This window comes from Anabrus simplex, chromosome 2 (genome assembly GCF_040414725.1).
Source record: "Anabrus simplex isolate iqAnaSimp1 chromosome 2, ASM4041472v1, whole genome shotgun sequence".
Classification (NCBI taxonomy): Eukaryota; Metazoa; Arthropoda; class Insecta; order Orthoptera; family Tettigoniidae; genus Anabrus; species Anabrus simplex.
In genome coordinates, this window is record NC_090266.1 from 867469709 (window position 1) to 867482497 (window position 12789).

General features: G+C 41.6%; 1 protein-coding gene across 5 annotated transcripts in view; it reads left to right on the top strand.

Annotated features, from left to right (window-relative positions):
• Pfrx (6-phosphofructo-2-kinase) overlaps window positions 1-12789 on the top strand; it is a 656010-nt gene that overhangs the window by 87642 nt on the left and 555579 nt on the right. Inside the window, exon 2 of one of the 5 annotated variants that reach the window (XM_068226313.1) lies at window positions 9689-9729. The exons of the other annotated variants lie outside the window; for them this stretch is intronic. The gene's annotated coding sequence lies outside the window, so the exon portion shown is untranslated. The remainder of the gene's footprint in view (window positions 1-9688; window positions 9730-12789) is intronic. 5 annotated transcript variants of the gene reach the window in all.

Here is a 12789-nt window from a genome sequence, read left to right on the forward strand (position 1 = left end):
TGTAAAGGAACGAGAAGGAAGATAACTACAACTACAACTGACGCACTGTACGGGAAGGAAGTGGTGCTGATACACGGTACTGGATTGACATGGCTGCAATGGACTGGACTTCAAACGTTCGTGGAGCGTAGTCGTGTTATGTTTGTGGAGAGTGCTTGCGCATTAAGTATTGTAGCACTTGTGACGGCCTAGCATTATATGTTGGTGAAAGCTATCTCAGACTTTCCATAAATCTATATGTTGAGGATCGACAGACGTGTGTATATATCTTTACAAGTGTTAAAATATGTGAACACAGTAGTACAAGGTACAGTATCTGTGTGAAGTGATAACTGCCGATTATGAGAATCGGTAAGTCGAATTGATATAGAGACAGTGAAGGGTATTTATCTTCATACATGTACATTGTTCATCGGACTATCTGCAAATGGTAGCTTAGTTCTCACTTTCGTTTTCCCACGGTTTTCATTATTGTTGTTGTTGTAAATATGGAGTCTTCCAGCAATATTTTATGTGTGTATTATATGTATAATGTTGTATGTTGATGAGGTGCTCATGCACGGAATTTGTTCAGAATATAGTTAGCTATTTTAGAATCAGTGTTATTGATGAACCTAGGTGCAGTTCCTACCTAATTAGTCGTTTTCAGGAGGTTAGGTAAGGCCTGCAGCAGATGTACCAGTACGCAGCATTATGTACACGCCCTGGGATATAAAGTTTATCATGCTCTTATCTAAATTCGAGGGATCCATTCTGGTGAACTCTGGCGCCCATACTACGGACATTTCGGTTAATTATGCTTATTAATTTTATTAATTTTTTGAGTATTTTTATTCATGATTTTATTTATTTATTATATTTATTTATCAGTAGTCTTCAAATTGTTACAAGCTACTTCAGCTATCGAGCTCGGTTTTCCCACTTCTCCCGAGTGCGTCGCTGTATCATTACGTGTGAGTGAGTTACAGGAACAGACTTGTTTGATGACCAGTTGAATGCAACACAAAATGGTACTCAAGATCAAATAAGCGCGTCCTGATTGTCGAGTGTTATGCGAAATATGATTCCTGGAAAATCTGTGCGAACTGTTTGCGCAAGATTTTATGGCTGGAAGTGTTTTGACAAAACCTCCAGCAAAGTCTGCAATGCAAAACTTAGTGGCAAAATGGTGTGAAACGCACTCTGTATGGAATGAAAACCGTGATTATCCGAAATGAGCTCGAACGCCAGAAAACGTTCGAGTGAAGGAGAGCCTGGAACGAAGTGGGGCGGAATCTCAACGCCGTTTAGCTGTGCAAGTGTGAATTAAGAGATCATCGTGTCGAAACATTATCAAAAAGGACCTGCATCTGTATCCTTACAAATTTACTGTTGTGCAAGCGTTACTCGCGTGTTGAGTTCTGCCGGTGGGTTCTGAATTAAGTGGAGTCAGGACTTCATGTTCGTTAACAAGGGTCAATCCCGCGTCAGTCCTACATTATTGTAAATATTTTCCGGGCCAGTTTTATTTTGCCCACCCGGTATAAGTTTCCGAATACTTTTTTTACATGATTCACCACAGCTTTGCGGCGAATACGGCGACGGTCTTCCCCCTCCTTAATTGCCGTGTGCGGCTGGACCCCGGTCTTGTTGAGACGGCGTCTTCCCATGACCATTGTTGCCAACACCGATGAACTGTGGATACATCCCTGCCAAGTCTTTTTGCAGTATCGCGGAAAGAACAGCCACCTTCTCGTAGCCTTATTACACGGTCCCGCTCAAGCTCATTAAGCTGCTGATACTGTCTCCTTCGTCTCTTCAAAGGCATGTGAGACTCATACCTACCTCGCAACCGGACAACGGTCTCGAAGTGTACAGCACGTATTTACATCAGACTTGCTTTACAAGGTCATAGTGGCGCTACTAGCGCGCAAATTTGCATAGGCGTCGTTTTCCTCGCTGCTTGTTGTTTATAGGGGCCTAACATCTAGGTCATCGGCCCCCGCGTCGTTTTTTGTTTTTTTAATTTGCTTTACGTCGCACCGACACGGATAGGTCTTACGGCGACGATGGGATAGGAAAGGCCTAGGAATGGGAAGGAAGCGGCTGTGGCCTTAATTAAGGTACAACCCCAGCATTTGCCTGGTGTGAAAATGGAAAACAACGGAAAACCATTTTCAGGGCTGCCGACAGTGGGGTTCGAACCCACTATCTCCCGATTACTGGATACTGGTCGCACTTAAGCGACTGCAGCTATCGAGCTCGGTCCGCGTCGTTTTTCAGATGTGTAAACACGCCTCCCGAATTTCGTTAATCTAGCACAACTCCTTCTTGGTGTTGTGATTTATTTTCCTGCCATTGTATTTGGATGAATGTGGTTACCGAAATGTGAGTTTATATTCAACCACCCACTTACACAAGATTGTATAAAAGGATATGAAGTATGTAAGTGGAGTAACATTATTTAAAATTTCGGAACTCGTAATATTACGAGAGTATTTTACTTTTAGTAACAAAGGTTAGAAAAAACTCCCACTATATCAATTAACAAACTTCGTCAAATGAATGAAAGCTGGAAAAGAACCACGGAACTCTTGGGCGTATCCAGGGGAAGATATCGGGATATAAACCCCAAGAAATGTTAGTTTACAGTTTCGTTGTAGATTGGCGAATATGTTTATAAGCGTGGCGCAACTAACACTCATCTGTTGTGTCGGTAATCAGACCCTACAATAAGTTATTGGCTCGGCGCAAGTACTACTGATTTTTTTTTAAACTTCACAAAAACCCGTTTGTTAATGTTTCCCTATTCCATGACAAGTCTTGAATAATTATTATTCTTCTTCCCTCTCCATACAGTAGGAGCGGTGGGCAGCTGAGGTTTTGTATGCGAGTACTCATGTCATATACAACTATTTGTGATTGGTGTTGGTTTAAACTGTGAGGTGCATTTTCAGAAGGTTCCCGCGCTGGCCTTCTCCCCTAGGAAGCTCGGGCTCGATTCCTGGCCGGTCTGTGGGATTTTAACTGCGAATAGTTTATTCCAATGGCTCTATGACTGGGTGTCTATTTTGTCTCAATTCTTATGTACAACTCACGCGGAACATACAGCACGTTCCGTTCCATCGCTTCAGTCGTCCGCATTACATCCATCACACGTCAGACGTCGCTCACTATCAACGGAGGGTCTTCCTAAGTAGGTCTGCACCCAGACTACAATAGGCACATTATTATTATTATTATTATTATTATTATTATTATTATTATTATTATTATTATTATTATTATTATCATCGAAATTGTGACCAGCTTGTGCTAGATTCCAGAGGAATATCTTTGCATCGAAAATCAACTTACAGCAAGTTTTTTTTTTTCTATGGGCTTTACGTCGCACCGACGCAGATAGGTCTTATGGCGACGATACAGCAAGGTTAAAAGTGTGCTATATTTATAATGCAATCACAATGGGTAGACCCTACTGAAATATAAAATCTTCCTTTACTGCTAAATGTTACAAGTTAGTACCGGTACTAACAGTATATGTGAAGATTCTCGACTATCTTCGTGTGCCTGTGATTCACATCCTGAACGAGATCAGGTTAAAGCATTGTCTTGTCGCCTTCCTGCTATCTCTCACCTTACACTTGTCGCGCATTACTCCTCGTCAGTTAGCCCGTACTTCTATTTAACGTCTCATCTCGTTTTATTTATTTATTTATTTATTTATTTATTTATTTATTTATTTATTTATTTATATCTGTGTGCGTTTTGCGCTCTAAGGAGCACGTAGAACCATTATTTAGCACTGGACTTCTTGTTCTCCATATCTTCCCAAAAGTTCCTCATCCTTTGTCTTATCTCTTGTGTCCAAGAATTTTTGAGTTTGTTCTTGGCTGTTGGGTTCTTGGATGTGAACTTACGGGAATTGATTTTCTGTCTGAATGTGGCCCGTGTAGTTGCCAGTGGGTCAATATTAATTTCGACATGGACGCTCTAAGTGTCTACTAACCAGCGCAATTTGGTTTGTCGGCTTCCGTTAATGTTGAAAAGGATTTTTTTTTGTCAGTCGAGAGTCGTGCATTCATGCTGTGTGTCCGTAAAATTTCATGCACCTCTTCCGTGCGACTGAGGAGAACCGCTCGGTCATAGAATACAGTTCTGAGGTTTTACGCATTCAGATACCGTCTTGAATCTTCGGTCCAAATATCTTCCTGAGTATCTGCCGTTCTATTTTCTCTATGTACGTGATGTTGATGGTTAAGGTTGACTTCTCATTTGCATAGAGTGCTTCTGGGAGAACAACTGTGTGGTAGTGTCGGAGTTTGGCGTTAGTGGAACAAGCGATTTCTTATTGTACATATTCCAGGTGATTGTGTAGGCTTTACGTACTTCTTCTGTACGTGTTATATTAGCTCTCTTTTCACTTCCAGTGTTCCCGATAATTTCACCTAAGTACACAGTTAAAAGAAAAAAAAAGTAGGGGAGCATGTGTTTGAACGTATGCCATGCTGCACAAAACACAGGTATATTACCGACTAAACCTTTATTCTTTACCGTTGAAGTATACAAAAGAACATCGATGGATTCGCGTTCATTTTCAGAACACAAACGGAAATGTCCTAATAGGGGCGAAAATAAAGTAATAACAGTCCTCCAGGGTGGATTTTTTATCACAGTTCGAGAGCTTCAGTGTGGTGTATGTCCTCCACGAGCATTTATCACAGCTTGGCACCTACGTGGCATGCTCCGTATAAGTCGACGGAGGTACGTTGCGGCATCGGGTCCCATTCTTCACTGAGAGCCTTTTCGAGGTCATGGAGAGTCTGTGGTGGAACAGGACGCCCACGAACACTTCTATCAAACCTATCCCACACATGCTCGATGGGATTAACGTTGGGACTCACTGCTGGCCACTCCATCTCTTGAATGTCCAGTTCTCGCTAGACAGCTCTGGTGATGCGCGCTACATGAGCCCTGGCATTGTCGTGCATGAGTTAGTGGCGGGTTCGGAGCAAGTACTATGACGTCATTACTCGGTTAAACCGAGTACAGAACAGAGTACAACTTTATAGCAGTAAATGTAAAATTTATATTGACCTAAGCTACGGTTTACATTTATAAAGAAGATTATAAATTATTATCAGTGGTATTATGCTCCGTACTTTCTATTATTGGTTATCTGCAGAATTTTGATAATATAACATAAATTTAAAACATAGCATAACAAACAGTGTACTTACAATTCTGTGCTTAATATGAGGCCTATCAAGAAGACATAAATAAAGAAATAAACATACAAATGAATAAATAAATATTAATGCATATGGATAAACGTACCGTATTCCATAATGTGATAATTGACGAAACGAAATCTAGTTCTTTGAAATGTGCTTAAACTCATATAATGTCGAACATTTCATTGAGAACTATGTGGTAAGGAGTTAGATGACAAATCTGTTAAGATAGCATCAGTAAAGGAAATAAGTATACAAATGAACTCAATTCTTCATCTTGTGACAAGCATTAAAATCAGACACAACACGTTGCACACAGACAGTATGGGAAGTACCGTTAGTGTTCTGTATTGCATGGAACAGGTGTTATATACGAGGAATTTCTATTCAGAAATATCAGAGTTTCAGCTCGTTTTGCAGAATGGGACGACCTTCGGTCTGAAAGAATTTGTCCAGCACATGAAAACACCTATGCGGGCGCAGATGTAAAGAGCAAGTTCACTTAAAGGTTAATGAATATTGAGTTTTCACGACCGCATTGTAATCGAAATCGACTTTCAATCTATTAGGTCGTCTTACGTACATTCAGTACCTGTTGAAGAGATGTTAAATACATAACAAAAATGGCCAACCGGACACCAGTGGGATCCGAACCCACAACCTCCCGATTTCGCGTTGGTAGCTCTACCAATTGAGCTATGGTGGCCTAGCTCATCTTTGTTCTGTTGTAAAGGATCTAAGCTGCAGCAACTGCCAGAGAACTGGTACAAGATACAGTTGCACATCGTGAAAGTAATTCCATTCCTGCGTACTGAAGAGACAGTGCAGGAAAAAATAAGTTGTACCATGTCCTTACGATGCGACCGTTTTATGTGATTCCATAAATTTGCTATTCCTCCACCTGTACAATAGATCTGATTGCAAATTTCACAAGTAGCGGTTTTTCTATCTGGACTGCTAGTTAAATACTGCCATGATTGAGAGGACTCTCGTGGCATTATTGCTTCTTTCTTATTACAATAATCGATAGAAAATATAGCGCAAAGACATTAAACAAATATATATGTGTAAGGGAACATACAAATAGAACGGACGTCTCATTCTGGGGTCTGAACAACAGCATAGTGGTGTTGCGAGTGTAGCCTGGCTGGAAAGTTTACTGAAGCATCTGGAGCTGCGCGATGTTGCTGCGTTAAACAGGGCACTCGAACAAGACGTATGGGTCGTAAGGGCACTTCTCTTGTTCCTTACTGTCTGGTCAGACACCGTGACTCCAGTGACCCTCCTGAGGTCCTGTTGCAGTTCTCTGGCAGTTGCTAAACGTCGCCGCAACGCACAGATGGTCAGATATCGGTCATCCTATGGGGTTGTCATGCGTCCACGACCTTGTCCAACCGTCCTTGTGAACTGACCTGCCTCATTGTAGCGATTCCACAAGCGTTGAATGAGATCCACAGCAACACGATGGAAAGTCCATCCTTCCTGGATCAAAGTGACGGCCCTTGCGATTTGAACCTCGTTAAGATGCCTCATGGGATATGCTGGTTTATGTACAACGTGCTCAAATGACCGCAGTAGTCTGTGTACCTCACAACGACAGACAGACGCACCGCTATTCACTTTGTTTTGAGCGGCCACCTGACAGTTTAATGTATGGCTACGCCTACGGATGGATTATAACTTTGATATACCCTGAGTAGGTAAGGTCTCAAGGTATGCTGTACGACCATTGGAACTCCATCTAGGTTACCAAGTTAACGTTCACATACCAGACGTTACAATACATGTTCCCCTAATTTTTTGAGCTGTGTACTTGAAGTGCTTAACTTGTATGATGTTGCCATATTTGGTTGCAAGTGATGTCGGGCTTTGGTCCTTGGAGTCCATGTACTGTTTTTTCTCGTAAGAGATTTGTAGCCCGGTTTTGATGGCGATTTCATGAAGTTTCTCGGTAGCGTGTCTGGCTTCCTCAAGAGTCCGGGTAATTTTTGCTAGGTCGTCAGCAAAGGCAAAGTACTGTATGTTGATTCTCTTATCTTTGGTCCCCATACTTGTTCCAGGTACTTCCTTCTGCCAGGTTTTGATGATCTTATCCAGTACCAGATTAAACAAGTGGGGACAACCCATAACCCTGTCTTATTCCTGTTCTGATTTGAATTAAATATTTTTTTTTATTTTGGGTATTTAATGTTTGGGTTTGTTATACGCCTACAATTTCGAATTACTAGACTGCGTACCAGAAGTCTGGAGTAGATTCCAAACCTCTCTGCAATGTTCATGTAGAGTGAGGGCATATGACACTTGATGATTTTTGGTCAGACGGTGACGTTGAACTTGAGCTGACCACTTCATAATATTCGACAGGAGTAGGCTGTGTGCCGACCGTAAGCTTCTCCATATTTCATTATCTCACACCAGACGCGCAGGTTGCCTAGGTCAAATATTAAGATGTGCATCAGGTGAGTCGAACATGTCTTCGGACGCTGCCGGCACTAAAAGCTATACGATAAATAAATACCATTTTGGTTATACACTTAATGTACTTTTTAAGTACTGAGCGTACTTCTCACCTGAGGTAGGTTGAGGAGGTTCTGCACTGCTTTACTTTCTACCTGGAGGCCCTGATTCTATTCCCAGCCCGTCCAAGGATTTTAATCTTGAACTGAGGTTTGGAATGGTGCTCACGCAACCAAACGAGGCAGACTCACGAGTTGTACGATACGACAGGTAAAGGACAGGTCAAACAAGCCAAGTAGTATGGTAGAGGATGTCTGCCATACTGATCACGTGACACCCCAATACCTTTGGACTGGCTGGACAGCAGTCGTCTGTGAAGGCGACACCACAGATCAGGTGTTCTCAAACCTTTCCGCATCGCGAGACCGTGATCCATACAAGCAAGAATTACCGAGCGAGTAGGCCGTGTACCTGTGAGCTTGCACTCGAGATATAGTAGATTCGAAACCCAATTGTCGGAAGCCCTGGATATGGTTTTCCGTTGTTTCCTATTTTTCACACCAAGCAAGTGTTGGGACTGTACCTTAATTAAGGCCACGGCCGCTTCCTTCCCATTCCACCGTCGCCGTAAGACCTATCTGTGTCGGTGTGACGTAAAGCAAATTAAAAACAAAAGAAAGAAAAGAAACAAGATTGTAAGACGTGGGGAAAACAGTATGTGACATTCCTGTTCATGCACATTTTCCAGAAATTTTCGGAGTTGAACAAATTTTATTATGACCTGAAATCATATCAACGGAACTACCTGGAAGATTGGTTTAATTCACTTAATTGTAAGAAAGTGTCAACCAGGTATTATAATCGTTGTGACCAAATTGTATCGGACATTTTTGATAATAAATGGAAGCCACTGTAAGGACGATAAAAAAATCATTACTACTTCCGATCGTAAGTGGGAAAGACGAACTAAGACTCTACCATACCGCAGTACAAGATCAGGCTCCTCTCTTGCCATACCTGTAAACCGCACTGCTGATTACAGCCGCTCCTTCATAATCTCTGCGTCCAGATCATGGAATTTGCTACCTGCGAACGTCAGAGACAATCCCTCTCATCGTAAGTTTAAAGTGGCTTGTCGCGAGCATTTGCTGAGTAGATTCCGCTGACTTGCTGGATAATTGTTGAATGAGTGAATTAGACGAATGAATGGATTACTGTTGTTACGTCATTTAAGTGTACTTTATTTTGCGTATTTCAAAAATCAAGGATTATCTTCTTCTTCTTCTTCTTATTATTATTATTATTAATATGTGGTATTTTTTTATTTCAAATGATAAATTATGTAGATGTATACTGTTCTAGTTGTTAAGCGTAAGAGAGGGTCTTGAGCTCTAACTTCGCGACCAAATAAAGGCATCTGTCTATCTATCTGTCTCTTGCTTCTGTATCTAAATGTACACTTGCCTGCTTCTTCGCAGAGAGCACCGAATAGTCTTGTGTTAAAGAGCGTAGGTTTGATTTTGTTTGGGATAGCAGTGTTAACTGCCTGCTGTCATTTCTTGATGGATGCAGTACTTTTGCATCCATCTCTAGGCACAGGCCAGAGTAAAGTGTAGCTTCCACCGAAGTCCCAGTCAACATCCATGGCTGTGACAATATGGAAGTTGCTGTGGTATGGGTAGTGCTGAGTAATGACATTCAGAGCATGACTGCTGCATCGGAGTGTTATGAAAGGTGCTGCTCATAGGGTCAGTCGTGCTGCAATAGTACTTTCTGACCCAGTGAGGAAAACAATGGCAAACTACCTCACTCCTCATCTTGCCTAATACGCCTCATTTTGGTGCTGCCATTGGTTTTTGGGTTTTCCTTATAGCCGCATAACCTTTGATGGTGCTCTTTGAGGATCCAACCAGCCTCTGGGCTGATGACCTAACAGTCAGACAGAAGTGTTAAATAACTTGAAGGGTTACTTATTTTTGTACACTGGACGTTAATGTGTTTTTTCTTCTCTTTCATAGGTGAGCGTGTGACAAATATGAGAGGAGATTGTCTACTGTCTGTGAGTTGGTATAATTATGATTTGTTTTACTTCTGATTGGGAAATGGTGATATGTTAATTTGTTATAATGATTTGACGACAATCTTCACGGTATAACGTTGTACATCATCAGGCCGAGAATTCTGGCTAGTACAGGTATCTTATGAATGGAATCTAAAGCCGTGTGATTTGTTCTGGTGCATGATTAGCGCAGTACCTTAGCAGCTGACTTCCCACTCCGACGCCCAGTTTCGAATTCTGGTGAATCCTGGGCTTACTGACATTGAATCCACTGCATAATATCTGAAATCACGCACGTTTAAGTATATGTGCTGTCTTACCTCCTCAAACTTTTTCTCCGAAAGGGTTTTCTTTGACTTTTAAATAGTCTTGAGTGATAGGAAGTTTCTGAATATTCAGCCAATTTACCTTTCGGCACAAATCCAAAGCCGTCGAAGTCTCCGTTTGTTTTCTGAATATCGTATTTTGAAATGTGTATGTTACCGTACCCGATTCTGCCAATACGTTTGTTTCAGTCGTTCGATTTTATTGTCGTTTGTAAGTGTGAATGTGTGCTTGGTTCATACGGAATGATCTGGATTCAATTCCCCATGAGGAAATCGAAAATTTCGAAACGAGTTTTCCACTTCTGGAGAGGTACATGGCCCTGAGATTCACTCAGCCAACACAAAACACGAATACCGTACCAGGTTAATTCCTGGGTGAAAAGGCGACCGGGCACAAACCTAATCTCTCTCTCCCGCGTAGAGCTGAGGTTACGAATAGTGGCAACTTTCATCTCCCACGCCTTCAAGCGCCTTCATGACTTGTACGGAGATGGGTTTGCTTTCAAGTTACTGAAACTGTCACTCAGCCACTATTTCGTTTTAAAGTATCTTTACGTTAATCTTAGTTTCGGATAGAAACGGGACCATACCGACGTTGAACATTTTTATTTCTTTTGAGAAAATTACATTATTAAGCATCTACTGAAGTAGTGACTTGAAGGCGGCAGTTGAGGGAGGTTAAATAATTTTCCTACGCACTTTCACCTCCTCCTTGAATTGAAATCATTCACATTTCACTTACAACAGAACTTTATTAGGATTAGAGACCTCACAGTTAAAATATTTTGGATCTTGGCCGTGTCAATTCCTTTGTCAGATGACAACGTGCGTTAACGTACGAAATTGGTTTGTTTTTCGAAGCAGTACAAGTGGCATAAATGTAGAGGTCGCAACGGTATTGAGCCCTTAATGATATCTTGGTGGTGAAACGTTTCATTTGGCGATAAAGTTACGTGGCTGTTATACAAGAAAAAGGCCCTCAGTGTTGTCGCGCAAATTAGATGTACCGTAGGGGAGAACAAAGTACACAGTCACAAAATATTGAACTGCCAAGTGCTGTAATAGTGGAAGTTACAGGTCCTTAACGTAAAAATTGAAATGTAGTTAATATCAAGGAGGGGCATGAAATGTTGAGACCTGTGGTTACTTGGAAATGATTCTTCATAATATAACACAATGTGCGTCTGGATGTTATGACACGTGTTACTCATGCGGCTAGTTGTGCTACGGTAGCACTTCGTGGTCCAATAAGGAAAGCAGTGCAAAACTACCTCACTCATCAGCCTTGTACGCCGCATTATCGTACCGTCATCGTTTTTTGCGGTTTCGCTATAACCGCATAACCTTTGGCGGTGGTTTTTGAGGATACAACCAGCCTCCAGGATGAAGACTTGACAGACAGCTGCATGATAGAGAGGAGAAAATTGTCTCCGTGCCATACATTAATTTTAGAAGATACGTTCAGATTTTGTATAATAAATTTAACAGTATTATTGTGCTATCTAAAGAGGAAAGCATCAACTGGTTGTACAATGCCGGTTTCCGTTCATCGCGAAATTGCATCCAGATCGCAGTATTTTTTTTGTCAAATTGGATTGGTTCGTATTCGTTAAGTGTACTAAGCAAATTGACTACGCGGTACGCATCGTGTAGCAGTTAGATGGTGAGTACGAACCACACCGTTGACATACCTGAAGATGATATTGCGTGGTTTAATCAGGACTCTACATTTGTTAAGGCCACGGCCGCTACCTTTCCAGTTCTAGCCCTTTCCTATCCTATCCCATCCTATGTGAATTAGTGAGATGTTAAGCACCTAGCAAAGATAGTTCTGGAGGTAGATGAATATGCTCATTAAAAGGCAAATCTAATGTGTTTCTTGATCAGAGTATCACCTGCATCTGTGACCAGTAGCTTGCTAACTTTATGAGCTATTTTCTGACAAGGACGTTGTTCCTTTTCAGCGTTTTCCCTTGTAGGGGTAACGTACCTGCCTCGTAGCCGGAGGCATCTGGTTCGATCCTCGGCCAATTCAGATATTTTAATTCTGGACTGAGGGCTGGAACGGGTTTCGCTCAGCCTCGTGAGACCATCTGAGGAGCTTTCTGATGCGGGATACAGAGGACGTTTAAATATGCCAAGCAGTGGATATGGTCACGCTGACTACGTAGTACTTAGGTAGCTGCAGATCATCTTACTCGACAGCAGTCGTCTTGACAGGCCAGGAACACAATGGACTTTTGCGCCTAGGATTTTAAAATGTGTTTTGAGCATGTTTCTCACATGCTGGAAGCAACGAACGTTCACGTATTACTTGGATCAAGTCTGCTTTGTATTAATTGATCCAAGTATTAATGCGCACCATATACTATCTCATTATCCCGCTTCATTGCCAAGTGTCATTTATGTAATTATGTGACTTGACAGTATAAAATTTCATATGAGATGTCATATCTGTTGCTAATCCGACAGGACACTGCTAAGATAGATATAAATATTCGTTCTTTTACGTTGACTGCTTTGTTTAGGTCGTGTGTGGCTCACCTAATTCCCTTTGGAAAGGATTTTAAGATTCATATCATTCAAAAGCAGAATTGTTGCTTTCCTCGATATCAATCCCTGCTGGCATTGATCCTTCACGTTCATCATTATCCATTGCACGTGTACTTATCGCCTCCAAAAATCCTCTTAAAAAAATTTAAAAATAATATTAGCTTCTCCTGTAGCCAAGCAA